Source organism: Podarcis liolepis (genome assembly GCF_965112155.1).
Source record: "Podarcis liolepis genome assembly, chromosome: 5".
Lineage (NCBI taxonomy): Eukaryota > Metazoa > Chordata > Lepidosauria > Squamata > Lacertidae > Podarcis > Podarcis liolepis.
The window spans coordinates 12,230,168-12,237,273 of record NC_139556.1 but is presented as its reverse complement, the minus strand read 5'-3'; positions in this window follow the sequence as shown (position 1 = coordinate 12,237,273).

The window sequence follows — 7,106 nt, the reverse complement described above, 5'->3', positions numbered from 1 at the left end:
AGCTCTGTCTTGCAGGCCATGCGGAAAGATGTCAAGTCCCGCAGGGCCCTAGTCTCTTGTGACAGAACGTTCCACCAGATCAGAGCCACAGCCTGGGACCCCCAAGATGTTTTTGTTTGAAGACCATAAGGTCATCTGTGGGACATACCAGGAGAGGCGGTCCCGTAGGTACGAGGGTCCTAGGCCGTATAGGGCTTTAAAGGTTAAAACCAGCACCTTAAACCTGATCCTGTACTCCACCAGGAGCCAGTGCAGCTGGTATAGCACTGGGTGAATGCGAACTCGCAGCAAGGACCCTGTATGGAGTCTCACCGCGGCATTGTGCACCCACTGCAGTTTCTGGGTCAGTCTCAAGGGCAGCCCCACGTAGAGCGAGTTACAATAATCCAGTCTGGAGGTGACCGTCACATGGATCACAGTGGCAAGGTCAGGGCGAGAGAGGTAAGGAGCCAACTGCTTAGCTTGGTGGAGATGAAGAAATGCTGCCTTTGTTATAGCTGCAATCTGCCCCTCCATGGAAAGGGAGGTGTCGAAGATTACACTCAAACTCTTAACAGACGGTGCTGGCATGCTGAAGTCCCTCTATTATGTTGGCCTTTGAGGCTGATGCCAAACACAGTTCAAAGACGGATGCAGAAAGTTATAAGTTGGTGACAGGAAACAGCGATGACTAATGAAATCCCGACAATTAATCTGTCTGTATCATTCAACTGTTAAGTATCTCATTGTGGATTCAAGCTCCATGTTGGGCAAAAGGGGTTTGGGTTAGATGACCCCCACGATCCCTTCCAACTTTACAAGTCTGTGATTCATTGTTGCCTTTCAGTACCGATAATGCAGTTGTTGACCCTTGGCTTAATCCCTCGTGTCATGACCATCACCCGCAAATTCATACCACAAGAAGAACAGAAATACAAATTTAGCTGCAGATGATTCTGTTGCTTAATTGCATTCCCTTTCAGTATGAAGTGGGCTGTGAGATACATGCCAGAATTTGTGAGGGTGTGGAAAAGTACTCAGTTATTTCTAGGAATTCCATTAGCAACAGAAATGTTCCAGCTTGTAATACTGTGTGCTTGAATTCCTCAGCTTCAGCATGTTGCATGTTGTGAGTGATTATATACACTAAGATTTAGTCACATGCAAGTGCGGACGTACCTTGCGCAAGAACATCGACATGTTCTTCAGTAACAACTAGCCGTTATGTACAGGGTGAAATCCAGTCACATCTGCCTCAGTGCTCACATGAGTCATGACCTCTCATCCGAGTGACATAGTATCTCTTCCAGCCTATTCTGCTCTGTTCCTTGATGGGTTCGTCAGCTATCAGATATCGTCAAAGCAGCCATCTGATAGCTTCTGGAGATTCAATAGTTATTGTGTTTAAACAGTATTCACTTAGAAACCATTTGTTTGACAGTTCAACAACATGGGAAGAAATATTGACCGTTTTATAGGGACAAGAGTAATGAGACACTTAACGGTGATGGTGCGATAGCGCAGCGCTCTTGAACTGCCTGCGATTATGGTTTGCATTGTATTCCGGCGGAAGGTGTCTGAGCATCGCATGACGATTTTGCACTATTACTATCAATGTGTCACAAGTTGCTGTTCCTTTAAAATGACCTCTGTCTTCAAAGTCAGGAGTGCCTGTGACACATTGAATGAGTCTGCCAGGAAGGAATCATAGATGAACAGGGATGCGGGTGGAACTGTGGTCTAAACCACTGAGCCTCTTGGGCTTGCCAATTGGAAGGTCAGCAGTTCAAATCCCCACAATGGAGTGAGCTCCCTTTGCTCTGTACCAGCTCCTGCTTACCTAGCAGTTCAAAAGCACGTCAGTGCAAGTACAGTGGTACCTCAGGTTACAGACACTTCAGGTTACAGACACTTCAGGTTATAGACTCCGCTAACCCAGAAATAGTACCTCAGGTTAAGAACTTTGCTTCAGGATGAGAACAGAAATCATGCAGTGGCGGCATGGCGGCAGCAGGAGGCCCCAATAGCAAAAATGATACCTCAGGTTAAGAACAGTTTCAGGTTAAGAACAGACCTCCAGAATGAATTAAGTTCTTAACCTAAGGTACCACTGTCGATAAATATGCACCGCTGCGGCAGGAAGGTAAATAGTGTTTCCGTGCGCTCTGGTTTCTGTCACGGTGTTCCGTTGCACCAGAAGCGGTTTAGTCATGCTGGCCACATGACCCGGAAAGCATAGCTGTCAACGTTTCCCTTTTTAAAAGGGAAATTCCCTTATTCTGAATAGGATTCCTTGCAAGAAAAGGGAAAAGTTGGCAGCTATGCCAGAAAGCTGTCTGATTGGTATAGAATGGGCTTCCTCTAAGATGGGTGGCGATTCGTGGAAGTGAGCATATAAGTCATCGTCAGACTGGCCAATTGTAGCATTTAAGTCACCTGCCACTATCACTGAGGCTACAGGGAACTGATTCATCAGTTTGACAATGTACAATTCCAGCCTGAACCAAATGTTTTTATCAACTACTTTCCTCTTTGAGGAAAACCATAATCGCAGGCAGTTCAAGAGTTTTTTGGGTTTTTTCCACACAAAAATTATTAGTTTTCACAATATTATAAACAAACAAACAAACACACAAGACAAACAAACATAAATCATAGCCTTGATGAAAATTACAGTTATTAACTTTGTAAAGTGACTTCCTCGCTTCCCATTGGTTGAATTTCATTCCATGTCCTTTTAACGGTTTTCCAAATCCCAATTTTTATGAAATTTAACTTAAACATTAACATCTTTAGATCTTCACCTTATGGAATTAAACATATTAATTCATCACTTAACATAAATAAAATCCTAAGCCCATTAAGTATCTGCAAGCTATTTTCAGTTAGTTTAACTTAACAAATTTAACTAAATAATCATTAAATTTATTCCACTCTTCCTGATACTCCTCCTCCTTCTGGTCGTGGACTCTTCCGGTTAGGTCGGCTAGCTCCGAAAAATCCATCATCTTCATCTGCCATTCTTCTATTGTTGGTAATTCTTGGGTTTTCCACTTTTTAGCTAACAAAATATGAGCAGCAGTTGTGGCATACAAAAATAATTTAACATCTTTCTTGGGCGGCAGTTCAAGAGTTTTGCGCTATCGCAGCATCACCCTATCATGGGGATTCGAACCGCTGACCTTCCGATCAGCAAGTCTGGCTTATAAATACTTATGTCACAAGAAATCTGTTATTCTCAAGGTGTAGGATATTTTCCTTTTCTTTTTTTTGTAAAAAAAGATGAGTAGCGATTCAGCATAGGGTTCACCCACAGTTCCACTTGTGTCCGGAAAGCACTGGTCCAAGTGGTTTTCTGCTTTGCCCATGCTTTCTAGGCATGGGTCCTAGCAGTTCTGCTCTCTTCCCAAATTATTGTGATTTCCCTGGGGGAAAGCAGCGGAACAAGAGAAAGTGTGGGCTTCAGAGTCCTTGTTCTTAATTTCATTTGTTAAATTTAACTTCAGAAGGTGACGCGTTGTTTGCATTCCAGAACACAACAGAGCAAGCCCTGTACCGGAATGCAGCTGTCGAAAACCACAAGCTTAAAATGAAGCCCATGCAATGACAAACAAGGAGAGCAGAGAGGTGCTACTAATTTCACAAGGTCATCTTCCTATCTAGCCTGGGAATATCCACAGAGTTCTAAAAATAATCAATCTCGACTGGGAAGGTAAGGGGACAGATTTGGGAGCAAAAACGGTCTGAATGCGACCCTTACACAGGAAAGCTTAGAATCCTGGCAACACAGGAGATCAAGCGAAGAAGATGTTGACGAAAACAGGTCACAAAAGCAGGAGAGCGGCGTGGGCAGAGTGGGAATGGGACGCCTGGCTGGGCCATTCTTGCATAGTCATCAATAATGGCTGCCTTTCCCTCTGCCGGGGCACACATGTGTATGTCGATCATGACAATATGCGCAGAGTGGATCCTGGGAAAAGATCCAGTGCCCTTGCCTCCAATTATAGCCCTATCGTCACCGTGTGCAGTAAAAGGCAGCGGGGGGGGGGGGGGGACAGACACACCATTTGGCAGAAGAAGTGTTTGGAAACTGTATTAACAGCTGAGATCCTATCCGTGGCTTGTGGCAGGCCATTGCTCAGGAGAAATCATATCCAAGATGGCTTTTGTTGTGCTAAAGTGAACCGCTTGTCTTCCCCATGCCCCCGCCCCACATATAGAGTGGGGGAAAGGCTTTACCTGAATTTACTACGGCTGACCTTTGTTTCGAGCATATACGAAGCTCCAGAAATACTGGGAAATGGCAGGCATCGACTGCATGGGTCACGCATGCAACTGTTCACTTATTAATGATAGAATGCAATAATAATAATAATAATAATAATAATAATAATAATAATAATAATAATAATTCCATTCCTGAAAAGGCAGCTTAATGCCAGCTGAGCCGGAAGTAAGTATGAGAGCTGCCAGAAGGCAAATCAATCTCAGAGGAAGTATTGGGTCTGGAAGTGGGACGATTTCTCCTTAACTACACGAGCTGGAGACCATACCCATAGTAACCATAGGAGGGTGAAATATACTCGGCGTTGAGAGTGGATTTCATGCTCTTTATTCAGCTCATAGTGGTGAGGAGGAATGGAAGTTCCCCCAGAATGTCTGCTTTATATACATTATTTACACAATGGGCTCCAGAGAGCCAGTGTGGTGTAGTGGTTAAGAGCGGTAGTCTCGTAATCTGGGGAACCGGGTTTGCTTCCCCACTCCTCCACATGCAGCTGCTAGGTGACCTTGGGCTAGTCACACTTCTCTGAAGTATCTCAGCTCCACTCACCTCACAGAGTGTTTGTTGTGGGGGAGGAAGGGAAAGGAGAATGTTAGCCGCTTTGAGACTCCTTAAAGGGAGTGAAAGGCGGGATATCAAATCCAAACTCTTCTTCTTCTTCCACGTGATTGGCTAATTCCGGGATTCTCCTGTAGGCCAATCAGGTTGCGGATTCACTTCCAACTGGAGCTGGATTGGGTGGCTCCTGCGGACCAATCAGACAGCTGTATCCTGGACCCTATTGTTCTAGGACCAATCAGACTGCTGCATTCTGGATCCTATTGTTCTAGGACCAATCAGACTGCTGCCTTTTGGATCCTATTCAACTCAGTACATAACAGAGGGATAGACCGCTGGGGTGTTTTTTGTATTTGGATCATCACTGGGTAGGGAAAATCCAAGTTTAAGCCTGAAATGGACTGGGATAGGGACTGGTGGAGGGGAAAGCCATGTGGATGGGGGCCAAATTCTGGGGCCAGGAGAGGTAAATGCACATTAATCTTGGGGGTCCTTGTAGCCAAAAGATGGGATATACAAGTTGTTTTCTAGCTGCTGTGTAGCAGAAGCAAGTTATGAGTGTAGAAGTGGCCCCCAGCAATAGGGGGACAGAGCATCCCCTCCCTCTCTTCTTTCCGTGCAGAAGGAGTAGGGGGAGGAGAGTGGAACCAACCCTCCAGTCCTCTCCCTTCTTTCCCAGGAATATATTGCCATGTATGTGACCTGCTTGCAACCTCTCAATGACCTGTTTGCAAACTGAGCTCCCAGATCAAGACTGGTGCAGTCTTCGTTGACATCCAGCTCAGCTCATCTACTGCATATTTTCGAAACTGGTTTGTCTGTCCATTTGTTCTCCATAGGTTCAGATGCCTCTAGAGGTATCATTGCCAAATCGCATCCCAGTTTTTATCAGAGGAACACTGAAGGGTACGTGATGGACTAACTGGAAGCCCTGGCAACCTCTACCAGCTCCAACCCTCTCTTCTGCTCTGCAGCGAGACTTCATCAGAAAGCGAGCTGTTGAAAGCTCTTTCCAGGAAGATGTTCCATGCCCTCCACTTCTCCTAGAGTTCTCTGAATTGGCTCTTGTTGCTGGAGGTCAAAATAGCCTCTGCATTTGATCCTCCCACCGGAAGGCAGGTTATTCCTTCAAATAGGCAGCCTCTCTGTTGAGGTCCCATGCTAAGAGCTGCAGTCGGGTAAGAACTCTTTGACTTGCTCCTCTGATCAACCTCTCCTCCATAGCTGTCAAGTGTCCCTTATTTGAAGGGACAGTCCCTTATTCCAGGGCCATGTCCCGCTTCTGTCCCTTATTGATGGATGTCCCTTAAATGTCCCTTAGATGATGTCCCTTAAATTTCAAAGGAAGCAGCTCCTCTCCCTCCCTCCCTGCTGGCCAGGGAAGAGGGAGGCTCCAACTGTGTTGCTTGGCTGTGTTGCGCACCCAATAAGAAGTCTAAGAACGACTGGGGGGTGGAGCTTGCATGCCTTGTTTGTGGCTAGTTAATGCAAGCTGAGGGGTTTTTTGAATGCTGGACACCATTTTGTTGCACGTGCTGCTGCAAACTTTGCAGTGCAAAGTCAGGCCGGGGAGCCATCTTAAGTTGAGGCTGCAGAGGCCTTGTGGTACATGTGATTCAGATTCTATTCAGTTGAACCTCTGGTTACAAAGTTGGTTGGACAGTGTTCTCGAAGCTACCAGCATGAGTTTGACCAGACTGCAGGAGGACAGGAAGACTGGAGTGCCTGGAACAGGTGAGGCTGCAGGTCCCTTATTTTGGCTGCTGGTCCCTTATTTTCACAGCTGCTGGTCCCTTATTTTCAAATCTGTAAGTTGACAGCTATGCTCTCCTCTAGGCAAACCCCTATAGGGAGGTGGGGAAAGAGGACAGGACAGTTTCTGCAAACTCAGTTTATGTGCTTCCCAGTAGGAAAAACAGTTCTTCTCCCATATAGCAAGACCCTAGCTCAAGCAACTGTTTTGTGAGGGATGAACCTCCTTCCTTCCTTCCTTCCTTCCTTCCTTCCTTCCTTCCTTCCTTCCTTGTACCAAGGGAAAATATGACATTTGTGCACTTAATGGTAGCTGAACAACAAAAACTAGGGCAAACTAGATATGATGGGGCAGCCACACTTGTTCACATGTACGAAATGGAAGATGGTGGTTCACATGAGTTGGGAGAGCTGACTCTCCTCCTCTTCCTTCTCAGATAATGGCTCAAATAATGTAAAAGAGATTTAATGGACTTGGTGAGGGTGAATAAACTGGAGTTCAATCCATATAAAAGAGAGTTCCTCTTTGTGA